The following is a 12,464-nucleotide window of genomic DNA, read 5'->3' on the forward strand; positions in this document are numbered from 1 at the left end:
AGTTGCTGTCTGGTTTGCTGTAGATAGTTTGATATAGTGCCTTCCAGTAGACTTAATGCTGTCATTAAGAGTCACAAGCTGGATCTTTATCTAAACTATTATCACAGTCCAGACATAGCATTACAGCCTCTTTTTTTATAAGCCCAAGTTATGGAGTTCAGAAAGGCTTAAAACTTAATAAATACCATGGTTTTTATGGTAATGGAACAGCTGCAGTGGCAGACTCAGTCACACACACGCCCTGACTGAGACGGCCTCAATGCTGTAAACAGGTGCACCTAAAGGCTGAAGCTGCTTTTTTTTTTTTTTATCCAGGACACTAATTTCATTGTCAACGTCTAGCTTTACAATTAAGTATGTGTTAGGATAACGTAAAGGAATTCAGACACATCTGGTGAGCTGACATTCCAGGCTCATTTTTTGTTAGGCTGAATTTTTGAACTGAAATTGCAGTTATCATTGTGGAGTTCATATAGCAGACGACTTGTGGAAAAAATACCTTTGTTATTTCTGGTAATAATATTCCATAGGATTTGGGGAGACTGCCATCAGAATAATAAATTACTGAAGAATGGTGTGAACTGGGGTGCCTGGCAATAAAATAAGTGATAAACCTATATTTTTATATCTCAGACATAGCCCGGGGTCAGATTTATATCTGCTTTGAAGGGGCTAGAGTTTAGCTACATTACAGTGTGTGTGCAGTGAGGAAGGCACATTTGAAAACTTTGGCCTGAGTGTCTTGTCCAATATCATACAGCAAGTCAGTGTAAGAACCAATATTAGAAGAAAGTTCTCTCAATCCTTGGGTCTATGCCTAATCCACTAATACATAGTAGATGCACTTTCCTCCCCCGCCCACCATCACTATCCACTTGCCTACCTATCTCTTGGAACTTATATTTAAGTTAAATATCAACAGTAACTAACTGTATTGCATATTCCTATCAGTTTCCCTCCTTGTGAAGCTGGATTTAGTTTACGTTCAATGAGTCACACAAACACTTTCATCTCTCCTGTCTCCTTATAGCACCCCAAAGTCATGCTAGGTGAATTTATCAACAGGGCCAGTTTTAAATGTGCCTTTCCACTGTCACATAGCCAAGTAGTGACAGGACATATAGCCACAATGCAGATGCTAATAACTTCAAACACTTCGCCTACACTACAGGCTACTGGCTGCGGCATGTAGTGTACGTATAGCTTCACCCCAACGTGAAAAGCAGGCTTCATCCGCACTGCACTGTGTAGCTACACGTTTCAGTGAAAGGGTCTGGCAGAGGGGAAAGGTTTCAGCAGCTCCACACTGCCGGTGTCTTTCACCACAGCAAGGCTCTGGCAGGGGAGCAGGAAATGGGGAAATGTTTCCTAGCTTCCAGAGTCTTCCCTTGCTGTGGGAAGAGGCTTCAGTAACAAAGACTTGCCCAAGCCTTTCCATGCTGCCTCCCCGCACCCACAGCCGCCAGAGCCTCTGCCCACTGCTGGAGCCTTTCCCTGTGGTGGGGAAAGGCTCCAGCAGTAGGGAAGCAGTGGGACACTACACTGCTAAAAATAATAGTGTGGACGGGGAGGCATTGCTTGGGTGAGTAGAGAGAGTGTAGGGTAGGTATTCATCTACCTACCCACACCTTTCAGATGTGTCTTCACTTGCCTAAGCCATGCCTCAGCAGCTATCCAGCTATTCATCCCTCTGGCAGGGTATGGGGGTATGTACTCTACATGCCACCAGAGAAACATGCACTGTAGCCATATCCATAGCATGCTGCACCGGCCATAGAGCCCAGACTCTTCCCTATAGAACAGTGGCACTGAGGAGTGTTACATTGCCGCAGTAACCCTGGAAAGCATCAGTCTGGCCACTTTCTGCCCTCAACCCTGTCTGTTCTGGTTTTCACAGCAATCAGATAAGTGTTGCTATGCCGTTTGATGGGAATGGGGCCACTGCTCAGTATGGATTACACACTGCACCTTTTCTGATGTTAATGAGGGCAGGCTAGTTTTTTGTGCATCTCTCACAAAATTAGATCTGTTCAAATTCACGTGCATTTTATGCTTCTTCACACTTTGAAAGAAAATGTATTTATTGTATGTTCTGTACTTGCTGTTGCAACTCTGTCCATGCTAGTGCATTGCATTATACTGCGCACTCGCATCTCCCTTGCCCACATACTGTCTGCTCTCACACACTTGGAAAGGAACACACAGAGGTTCCATCTCTTAGTCGTGTTACTGAACACGACTCCTGCTTCATATTTTATTCCATTTAACCTTTCACAACATTAAACTTCTAACTAAACTTTTCAGCTTAGACCTCTCTTTCCTGACATCATCATAGATCTGTATATATTAAGACAAAGTTCATTTTCTTCAGTGAGATTTTCTATTACTTAACAGTAGTTCCAAGGAACCCTGTCAAAGCTCATGACTCCATTGTGCAAACAGGTAAAAGACAACAAAGGAACCACAGAATGCGCTGAACTTTTAAATGTACCTAGTGCTTTTGAAGAAACTGAGGGCCAGATTCTCAGCTGGTGTAAATGTGTATAACTTCATTGATATAAACAGAGCTACACCCATTTGCATCAGCTGAGAATCTGCCCTGAGCCTTTCACTCCTCTCTTTCCTTCAAAATTATTATAGCAATGGGATAATCCCAATGAAGTGAAGCATGATCTTCAAATATGGAGTCTCCAGTTATCTGTCTTCCTTCATATCTATCAGTAATTAAGGGCCTTCCTTGCCCTTATGGAAAAGTCCTGTAGTATGTAATAGGGATGAAACCAATAGCATTGTACAATAGGGATCTACAGAATTTAACAAATAATGAGCTCCTTTCTATAAATCTGTAAACCAACCAATAGTATTTAATACAGAATTGCATCCCTGCTTTAGAATTCTATAGGTTGATATACAAATTCTATAGAAGGGTTAATATTCTCTCAATGCCTGTAGGACTTTCCCGTAAGGGTTGGATTCCTTTGTAGGAAGTAGAGTTCAAAAGAATCATGTTGTTTTGGACTTTGTGAATATTTCAACAAGTAAATGAGCCCTCACTTTCCAAAAAGGACTTTGTCACCTTTCCCATCCCTTATAATGTATTTCCTGGCTTTAACACTGGTAATTGTGACCTGATTGCTTATGGAGATGTCACAGTCCATCTTACTCTGCTTGATTTCTGGAAAAGTCATCTTTACATGCCTCGGCAAGATTAAATACTCTAGACATTTTCCCATAGCAGGATAAGGCATGGCCCTGTAATGTCTCAAAACTGATTTAGAGATTGTTTTAATAGAATTCCATTTACAATCTTCAGTGTAAGTTGTTTTGCATAAAGCACACAGCCATTACATTGGACTGTGGCCAATAGGGTGTGATCTTCCATGTGTTTAAATCCCTAAAGTTCCACATATTTCAAAAACTAGACCATTGAACAGTGGTCTACTGTCAGTTTTGATAAAAGTTGCAATACCACATGTGCACAATATATGATTCCAAACAGGAAACACAGCATCCGATGGAGCAGATGAAAAAATGCCAACAACGGATATCTGGAATATGCATCCATCACAATGAAAAAATATTTTGCCATTGTGCAGTGGTTCATAAAAATCTACTGCATTTGTCTCCTTTCAGACTGATGCTTTGTAATTCAGATCTTTGAATTGCTTTGAGTTATTTTCCCTAAAAATCAGTGAAAAAAATTGACAGCGATTAACCTGTTCTTCTGTCAGTATATTAATGAATGAAAACCATATTTCCCTCTTAACATGTGTTTGATTTTCATGAGAGATTCCTGAACTTAAAAAGGATTGGAATTTAGGTTCACTTCAGACAAGTATCCAGAACACTCACGCTTATCTCATCTTTAAGTTTCCTGTCCCTAACCATACAGCCCTCTCTCCCCATACACAGCTCCTCTCCTCAACAAGCCCAGGTGCTCCTTCAACCTAGGCTGACATCTGAAATGGGCAAGGCTCAATATTCTTCTACCCTTCTTTCATCCAAACTGCATTTCCCTAGTTTGCTTATGAGAATGTCATGTGGGACTGCGTCAAAAGCCCTACTAAAATCAAGTGATATCACGTCTACCACTTCCCCTTACCCACTAGGTCAGTAAACCTGTCCAAGAAAGAAATAAGGTTGGTTTGGCATTGTTTGTTCTTGACAATTCCAAGCTTATTCTCTCTCTCTTTCTTTCTCCTTTCCTCCCTGCATTCCAGTTACTGTCTCCATTACTCCCACCTGTATTCCACTTCCTGTTCAAGCTTCCCTCATCTAGTATTGTCTTTCTCTATCCATTCATCCATAATACCATTACATTCTTTACAAATTAATTGAACTAATGGCCACAGCACTCATGTAAGATAGGTAAAAAAGTCCCAAAAATAAGAGGGGAAAGGAAAGAGGTGCCCGGCTTCAGGATTTGTAGCCTAGAAAGGCCAGCTCTGGTGGCTCTCTGAAGACTGTGTTCATCCACTCCTGGGCTGGCCAGAAAGCATAGCTTTGTAGTGCTAATGGAGCCCTGTGTCCTGAGAAGAAGTGGTTAGGGCCAGAACTGTGGCCAAGCTCAGTTCCTTCCTTTATGCTATCTACTCCAGTGCATTGATGTTCCTCCACTTTACTCATCTTTTAGCCCAATATTGCATTTCCATTGGGATGGACCAGTTGCTGACTTTCTCTGTCATTTCTGTTGATCATTGTAATTCATTCATTTTGTCACTGTGTTTCTTTATAAACTTTTCCTGGAACTTGTATATGCAAGCCGACTAGTTATATAGACACAGATGGCACCACCATCATAAGAACATGTTCATTACATAACTATATTTCCCACCAGTAATACCAATTTGACTGTTCAGTTACATGGACAATACAGTTCTGATGGTGCCACCTTAAGTAGAGCGTTACTAACTTTTCTGTTGATGAAGCCAGCATAAACCAGATCTAAATTAGAACCACTAGCCACGCTAGTGAAATTGCCAGAACTCTCCTCCCATGCTAATGAGGAGGGCAAGTGCACATGACCCATCTCCCTTAAAGATCAAGGCATGAGTCACAAGTGCTGGAGTCGCTGAAATGGCAGCATCATGGTGTGACCAAGAAAAAATATGAGGAAGAAAAAAGCAAAATCCTCACCCAAAAGAAGATTATATTGCAGATTAATTTTAGACAGTCATTTTAAAAAACTCCTCCAGCTTTTGTGGGAAGACTGTCTGGCTGCAAGATGAAGAGAAAAATAAGAAAGTTGAAAGTAATTAACAAGAACTATCAAAACTTACGCAAAAGTTCCCGTCAATCCATGATCTCTGTTTTTTCACCCTAATTTATGAAGTCAAGTAGACATTGCTCAGAGATTAAGCTCTAAATGAATACACCAGAAACAGGGAGCATTTGAAACAAACTGAACAGCTGTCTGTATCATCTAGACTACAAAAAAAAGATTGCATTTCATTAAAGAAACATAACGAATGAAGTAGTTTCTAATGAATGAAGTAGTTTCTAGGGCTATGACAGGAGGCTATTGGGAGCATTTCCTTTTTGCAGTCTGTTGGATTCCCCAGAGCTTTCAATACACCTGCTCCAAGAAATTTCTGGGACTGATGGGTTAAAGGTGGATTCCCTTTTGAAAAGCAAGCAATGGGGTCAATGATGGGCTGAGGGTGAGGCCCAAAGTTAATATATGCAAACGGCCAAGAGGAGGGGGCAGATTTTTGTTTTTAAATATAAGAGAAATTTCAGCCAAATATTACAGACATGTGACCTGCCAGCACTGGTCTTGCAAATTTTCTGTACTTTCTGCTCATCATGTAATTTCATTTTTTGTGACTAACCTCTATTTACTCTTATAGAGGAGGAATGGTAACCAACTCAAAAAGATTTCCCCTCTAACATTCAGATACACAGTGTCTGTATGTTCTGATTCCCATAGTGCATTAAGTCACATGGGTCATGTCATAATGATGCTTAGGCTAGTGAAAACACCTGTTCACTGTGACATAAAATAATGCCATAGAGCATTTAGTTTTGCTACATAATATGGATGCATTATGATATGATTTTAATTAAAATGCAGCCTCACGTACTTAATGTAGCAGGTCAAAATGTGTCTTTCACATGTGCTCTTGGTATAGCTTTCTATCTTCTTCTGAGGGCAATTCACAGTATTGGTTTCAATCTATACAGCCCTATATAATTTGGAACAAGGCTATTTGGGAGATCACCATTCTCTTTGTGCTCCATCACAGCACCTGAGATCAGGGGAGTTATTTTACTGACAATCCCTGGACTTTCATGACTGGGGACTAGAAGGAGGTCTTTCTTAATTGAGGGATACTAACTGGTGACCATTTTCCTGTTGTAGTATGACTAGGGTGACCAGATAGCAACTGTAAAAAATGGGATGGGGGTGGGGGTAATAGGCACCTATATACGAAAAAGGCCCAAAAAACGGGACTGTCCCTTTAAAAACGGGACATCTGGTCACCCTAAGTTTGACTAGCCCCTAATTTCTTTGTTGCTCACTTTTCCCATCTGGAAAATAGGCATAAAATACTTTCTTAAGTGATTTCAGACTCTCCCTCGAGTGGAAATTGTTGTCAAGGTGGTCTAGTGATGGAAGAAAACATTTTAATGAATTTACAGTAAAAATGCCAAAAGTCATCAGGCAAAGGGGAAGGGACACATCATTTTAATTAAAATAACTTGTTTTGTTTTTTTCAATAAAAACTCTTTCAACTAATTTAATACCATTTCATTAAGAGTTGAAAATAGCTACAGTGCTAACAGACTGCCTGCTGCCAGATGCGCCCCACAGCTGCACTAGTGAAGGAAGGAGGACAGCACAATTATTTATGGGTTTCTGTTCTCTTAGCCTTCCAAACAACCCTAGTTTTATCTGGCCGATCTCAAGGATCTCTATAAAACTGGTTCATCTGTTGCCATCACATCCACCTAACTACTGCACACAAAAATCCCTGAGACGTGGGTTGAAATCTGAGACGCCCTCACAGTGACCGATCAGGGTTTAGGCCCTGATCCTGTAAGCTCCTCCAGGTGGGCAGGCCACAGCAGCTGTAGATCCACCAATTGCTGCCCTGGTTTCAAACTCTAGTTGATTTCTTAACTCCACAGAGAACAGGATCAGAACCTCAGCCATATGTTCCCAATGACATTAATGAGGAAACTTCATCTATCATAGATGAGAGTAGGATTAGGACACGAGTTTGGTCTTTCTCCCTTTGACTCACTTTCTTCATCTCTCCATCACCTGCCCTCATAAATTTACTCCCGAAGCAATGCAGATCTGGATAGGTAATTAAAAGGTGTTTCTTAAAGCAACTTAGTATGCTCTACAGTATATTAGATCAGCTGATCAGTAGACCTAACTGCTAACTGACAGACTGAAGCTATAAAATAGATCTCTTCTCTCCTAAGAACTTGTTCCAAGACTGCAGGACCCAGAGTAGAAAAGAACATCTGCAACAGTTAGTGGAAACCCTAAGAATTCTTGTGAATAAACAGATTGGAAACTAAGTTGGAAATTTTTAAAAATGAAATCCAGTTGAGCTACCCAGTTTCCCTGGGAGAATTCAAGTCCAGCCAACTCAAGTATAAATACATGTGGTAGTGATCAATGTATGCTGTTTCCAGTTTACCATCAAAAACAATCTTAGCTAAATTACTGTCAATGAAATTTAGCTTTTAATGAAGAAATGTTACAATTTTCAACATGAGTTTGACTACATCTTCTTTACAATTTAAACATTAGAAAAAGGGAACAAACCTTTTTTTTAAAAGAACCTTGTATACATATTTTGTCTACCTTTACCAAATGTAACCAGAATCCTAGATAAACATTAATAAATGAAAGATACCATTAATAGTTGTTGATGAACAGTACAGACATCCTTTAAGTTTTGTGTGAGCCAGGTATTGCACCAGTTTGCTTTTATACAGGTTAGTAGAGGAAACCAATAGCGAATCAGACTCAATTAAAAAAATATTTTCAAAAGCTGAGGTCTCTTATTCTATTGATTTTCACTTCTATTCGCACTGTTTTCTTGAATGTGCCTTCTTCATTTTAGTGGTATAACTGTTCTCTCAGCTTTTAAGTTAGCATAACCCTCTGGAGACTGTCTTCAGTTTTCTCTGATGGTTCCTACTGAATGACAAAACAAACATATTGGGTTATATGGCTTGTAAGTTAACAGTTACAAGTTTGCAGCTTCGTGGGAAATACTTTGCTCATATAAAAAGGCCAATATTATTTGGCTTGATTTAGCATAGCTTTGGTACGTAGTATAAATCAGTTACAGCTGACTTACCCCTGCACTTACTCCATGGGGGAGGAACACATGCATGTTATCAATTCATTATTTGTGCTGCAGTTACTTACCACTCATGTGCTGTACAGCGACATCACTGTCTACCCTTGATCTGGGGGTATAACGTTAATGCCAATAGATATCAAGCTGTTGGGAAGAATGCAAGAGCTAGACTGTGGTTGGATTACATTTGATTGCCTAAACAGAACAGCTTTGAAAGCATGGGAAAATTTGCTTACTGAGTAAGCTAGATTTAAAAAAAATAATAACATAACAAAAACAAAAAAAAACAAAGTGTCCCAAGCTCCCAAACTCAAGGGAGAGGGGAAAAAAAGCTAATGAAGAACTTTAATTAAAGTAAATGGAGAAATTTCCCCCCCTCTTTCCAAAAAGGACTTAAATATGCTATTTTAGCTCTCAGCAAATAGTGGGTATTTTTTTTCAGAATAATAAAAAAACAAAAAATGAAATCTTCGGAAGTGTTTTCAATCCACACTTCCTTTTCTTCCCTACTAAACTCAAGGGAGGGGAAAGCACTTTAAAGCAGAGACTGGCCCAAAAGATTTAGCAAGATCTGGTGTTTTTCATAGCTACACAGATGCACCAGGTGTTTATACAGTTCAATCGATCTTTGAAGAAATGTAATGATTGAGTACCCCTTGCTCCTTGCTGGCTGGAATCAGATCTATTCAAGTGACTGTGCTAATGCTGCCCTCTATTGGTTGGTGAGAAAAGAGGATACAAGTCTAAATATTGGAGCTACAGAGAATCTTCCTTCGCTAGCTCAGGTGATGGAGGCCTGCTTTCTTTTGCAGCAGAAAGTTGTGAGGTTTCTTTTTCATTCTACATTTTGTAGAAGTTTCTGCTAGTGGTGATGTCGATGCGTAATCATCTGTGGCTTTGGATTATTCAAGTACCAACATCTTGAATATTGCTACTCCCAAAGTAGCACAGCATAGGAAACTTCTGACAGATGTTACCATGGTAGCTACTTTTGGTTTCAATTATGTAAAGTATTAGGGACTTATTTGCAGGCACCAAGGCATATGAGCTACATTATGCTGCATTCATCTCTACTCTGAAGTGTCCTTTTGGGGCACAATCCAAACTCCTGCTCTTCCTTTCTACATCACTCTGTCCCTCTGAAGCAGTGGTGGGCAACCTGTGACCCGCAGACCGCACGCGGCCCATCAGGGTAATCTGCTGGCGGGCTGCAAGACAGTTTGTTTACATTGTTCGTCCGCAGGCACAGATGCCCGCAACTCCCATTGGCCAGGAACGGCTAACTCCAGCCACTGGGAGCTGTGGGTGGCCGTGCCTGCGCATGGTCAGTGTAAACAAACAGTCTCGCAGCCCGCCAGTGGATTGCCCTGATGGGCCGTGTGTGGCCCGCGGGCCGCCCACCCCGGCTCTGAAGCCTTGGCTTCCACAGAGACAACAAAATATGAACCAAGTTAAAATTCAATGCGCTCATGAAGCATTGATCTTGGTCTCAACATTAGTTTATGTTTACAGTACCTTCAGCAGGCTGAGATATTCCATTGCAACCTCATAAGATCTAGTTTAAATTTTCATCCTTAATCACTATAAAAATCTGTCGGTAGACAGATACTGGGATAGATGGACCTTTGGTCTGACCCAGTACGGCCGTTCTTCTGTTCTTATCATTCTTCTCCCTCTCTGTCATTTTCTCAAAAGTCCATCCTTAGTCTTCTGTTCCTTAAACTGTACATTTTACATTCCCTCAATCTTTCTTTAGATCCCATGACATCTAATCCACTTAGTAGATGGATATAATATATTGATTTTTTTTATATATTTGGAGGTGTCAAGAACTGTGTACAGTATCCCAAGACCTCCCAGAGATGTACAAAAAGAAAAAGATTGGATTCTTTTAGCCGTTAGTGTCAGTTGGGACTGCAGCTGTGCCCAAATGTCCTTGCATGCTGCTACCCAAGGACAGAAATGGTAAAATGGGCACAACCATCCCTCAGTTCCTTCATGAATACAGAATCCCAGATGAGTAGGACACAGTAGTAGCAGAGAACAAGGGCTGGTCATGGAATCCATGTGGACAATAGATCTTGAAGAGTCTCAGTTACTTAGGATAAGTAACCATTCTTTCTTCTTCAAATGACTGTCCACATGGATTCAACTTTTGGTGACTAACAAGCAGTTTTCTGTCCTTTTCAAGGTGGGATCTTGGATTCCTGCTTAAGTAATGACTGCAGACAGCCCTACCAAAATGGGCACTTGATCTGGAAACCTCTGCTAAAGAACAGTGTCTTGGAAATGTGTGACTAGAACTCCACGCTGCTGCCCTACAAATTTCAAATATAGGGACATTCTTCGAACTGGCAGCAGAGGCTGCCTGAGCACTATTGGAATATGGTTAGGTGGATTAAACCTGGCTAGCTCAGCCCATGTTCTTATGCACATGAAGACCCATTTTGATAATCTATATGAGACTATTGCCTGACCTTAACTCTATCAGCAAAGGCCATAAACAGTCTAGGTGTGTCCCTGAATAATTTTGTCCTGTCCAAGTAATGAGACAGTACTCTCACTATATCAAGTGTGTAAAGTTTAGCTTCTCCACAGGTTGAGTGAGGTGTGGGCAAGAAAACTGGGAGATTAATAAATTGGTTCATACAGAACTCAAGCAACTTAGGCCAGGAATTTGGGGTGAGGCCTGAGGGAAATCCTGTCCTATGAAACACTGCATAAGGGGGACCTATCATGAGGGCCTGAATCTCCCCTATCCTTCAGGCTGATGTAATGGCTATTAAAAAGACAATCTACACTGATACATGGTATAGGGAACAGGTTACTAAGTGCTCAAATGGGGGACCCATCAATCCTGTTAATACTGTATGAGGTCCCAAAAAGGAAGGGAACTCCCAAACTGGGGTGTAAAAATGAGTTAGGCCCTTAAGGAACTTGCCACTGTAGGCTGCGAAAGTACAGTGTGGTCCTGGTTAGGAGGGTGATGTACACATACTGCTACTAGATGAACCTTTATGGAACTTATCAAAAGTCAAGATTGTTTCAGAGCCAGTAATAGTCCAATATGGCTGAAACAGGTGATGTCAAGGGAGATAGCTGATGCTGAGATGCCCAAAATAGAAAACTTTTCCACTCAGCTTTATAAGTCAGTCTAGCTGAGACTTTCCTGTTTCAGAGCAGAACGTTCTGAACTTCAGCTGAACAGCTTCTTTTGGTGGACATTATCCAGTCAGCATCCAAGTTTTTAGATGTGAGGATGCTTGATTTGTGTGTAGGATCTGGCCATTGTTCTATGAGACTCTGTCAGGCAGATCGAACAAAGTGATCAGGGGCTGCATTGAGAGGTTCACTGGATCCAAATACCTGAACTCCCTGGTTCATGCCGGGGCTGTCATAATCATCAATATAGCATCTTGCCTCTGTTTATTCAGGACCCTGAGTATCTTGGGGAACAGAGGGGATGGCATACCTCAGTCCTGGTGTCTAAGGCATGAGAAAGGCATCTGACAGGGAGCCTTCACAAAGCACACTCTGGAGCAAAACACTTGACATTTCTTGTTCTCAACTCTAAAGGCACCACCTCCTCCACTGCTCCAGGTTGTGCAAGTTGTTATGAGTCACCATCCTGATCTTGAGATGATGGATGAATATACTGAGATATCAAAGGTCCAGAAAGGGATGCTTACCCCCTTTTTTCTATGCGATGAAAAAATAGTGGGAATAAAAACCCACTGCCACTGAACTTTAAGGGCACATCCTCTATTGCTCCAAATTGTAAAAGGGAGTTCACTTCTTGTTTCAACAATATCTCATGAGAGGGGTCCCTGAAAAAGCAATGGGGAAGGTGGGAAGGGACTGCAATAGGGTAGAATATCCCTTTTCGACATTTCCCAGAACCCACTAATCTGAGGTGATTCAAGTCCAGGCTTCCCAGAAGTAAAAGAGGTTGTTGCCAGAGAGTTTGTGGTAGAAAGGAAGGGTGTCACAAGAGGTTCTGTCCGGCTCATGACACTGTCATCAAATCTCCTGACTGGTGGAAGACAGAAATCATACAATAGCAGAAGATGTGGGGGGTCACCATTGCTTCTCTCTTGGCAGCTCAAGATTATCTGAGGCTCATAATAGTACTGGCCA

This window comes from Mauremys mutica, chromosome 1 (assembly GCF_020497125.1).
Source record: "Mauremys mutica isolate MM-2020 ecotype Southern chromosome 1, ASM2049712v1, whole genome shotgun sequence".
In the NCBI taxonomy this organism is placed as follows: Eukaryota; Metazoa; Chordata; order Testudines; family Geoemydidae; genus Mauremys; species Mauremys mutica.